At 38.4% G+C, this 1,734-nt stretch overlaps 1 protein-coding gene across 1 annotated transcript in view; it reads right to left on the minus strand.

Moving 5' to 3' along the window:
* Positions 1 to 736, minus strand: part of eva1bb (eva-1 homolog Bb (C. elegans)) — a 9,483-nt gene extending 8,747 nt beyond the window's left edge. The window contains exon 1 of the mRNA XM_014031912.1: positions 650 to 736. The gene's annotated coding sequence lies outside the window, so the exon portion shown is untranslated. The remainder of the gene's footprint in view (positions 1 to 649) is intronic.
* Between the last annotated feature and the right edge of the window lie 998 nt (positions 737 to 1,734).

Raw genomic sequence — 1,734 nt, forward strand, 5'->3', positions numbered from 1 at the left:
GTCCCAGACTCCTGAGACCCTGATGTCCCAGACTCCTGAGACCCTGATGTCCCAGACTCCTGAGACCCTGATGTCCCAGACCTCTGAGACCCTGATGTCCCAGACTCCATGGTTTCTGGAGGTCAGAACCTGCAGGTAGGCAGAGCACCACATAAACCAGGTGAGGATGCAGGTGGTTCCACTGGATTATAATCCAGAAAACCCAATCGATCCACCAGAGACCAGAACCAGGACCTGAGAGATCCTTCATCTGATCCACTGAAGATCCAGTTTTTAGCTTGTTGGAGCAAAAATATATTTTCTATCAAACTCTGACATCTGAAACTTGATTTAAACTTTAGTTTTACTGCTGGGAATAAGAATAAAAGTACTTTATTTTACTGAAATACAAAGTTTGTTTTATTCTGTAAACTGATTTCTACACTTTAACTTAACTAAATAAAATCTAAAAAAACAAAAGTTTATTTAATGACAGTTCTGYAAGTTTATTCCAGTTTTAGTTTAAAGACTTGAAATCATGAAGGTTTGTTTTTAAATCTCTAAAGAAGTTAAGCTCATTTTAATCCAGAAATAATCTCTTAAAATAATCTGTTCGGTCGCAGAGAAACAAAGAATCAACAACAAACAATATTTTCCAGCAGAAACTTACCTGACTTTGTTCATTTCATGTAAAAATCATCGCTTTACGTCAAAAACAAACCGACTTCCTCCCGCCGCTCAGCCGGACGCAGCTGCGTGATGACGTCACCGCACCGAAAAACTTTATTGACAACGTAAACAGCGACAGGAGAACAAACAGCATTTTAACTTTAAAAGTTTAAAATAAATGAAACATAAATACGTTGTAAAATATTTTATTGTTTTTTTTCTTATTTATAAACACATTTTATAAACAAAAACAATATTTTTAATATTTGGATTTAGCTGAGACTATTTGACTTCATTCAGATGATGATTTTAAACATCTGAATAAAAAGATTTACTTGTTATTTTAATTTAAAGCAGTACAGTCAGTGACGGCTGGTATAAGTGGGCTAGTAGGGCTAAGCCCTCCCTGGTGTTCACAATAAAAATGTTAAAATAAACATTATAAAATTAGAATATAATTATATACAATTTATAAATAACTTTAAAATAAACAAAATTTAAAAATAATATATCTTATTTTGTGAAATTTACAAGTAAAACTGGTGCCAAACCACCTGTGAAGATCCCAGGGTCGTTCTGCAGGGCTAACTTTTCACAGCCCATTTTCATGTAATGTGTGTCCTGGTTCAGAATGATTGACAGGCGTCTGGCCACGCCCCCTCGGTTTGTGGCTCATTGGGGCTAACTCTGTTCAGCCCAGGATCAGCCCAAAGCCACAGGATTCAGACATTTAGGGTGGACGTACAAAAACGTGCCTCCAGTGTGAGTGGATGTGGGCGTGGTTTGGTGTAGACTGACAGATACGATGTGAACAGCATCAACATGTCAAGAAATGGAGGCGCTAAACAACTTAGCTAAGTTTCTTAAAACCAAAAAGTGTTTTAGACCAGAACACACCAGGAGAAGCTTAAAGTAATGGTGCGTTCACACCGAACATGATTTCAGCATCAGGAGCAGCAGGTTTACATACAAAGTCTATGGTGGAGGCGCTTCAATCAACGTCAGGAAGGGCTGCAGCGCCTCAAGCGCGATTAGAGCAGCGCGATTTGAATGATTTGAACGATCTGAGCGTTCGACGCGCTGAGG

Source organism: Austrofundulus limnaeus, unplaced genomic scaffold (genome assembly GCF_001266775.1).
Source record: "Austrofundulus limnaeus strain Quisiro unplaced genomic scaffold, Austrofundulus_limnaeus-1.0 Scaffold1346, whole genome shotgun sequence".
Classification (NCBI taxonomy): domain Eukaryota; kingdom Metazoa; phylum Chordata; class Actinopteri; order Cyprinodontiformes; family Rivulidae; genus Austrofundulus; species Austrofundulus limnaeus.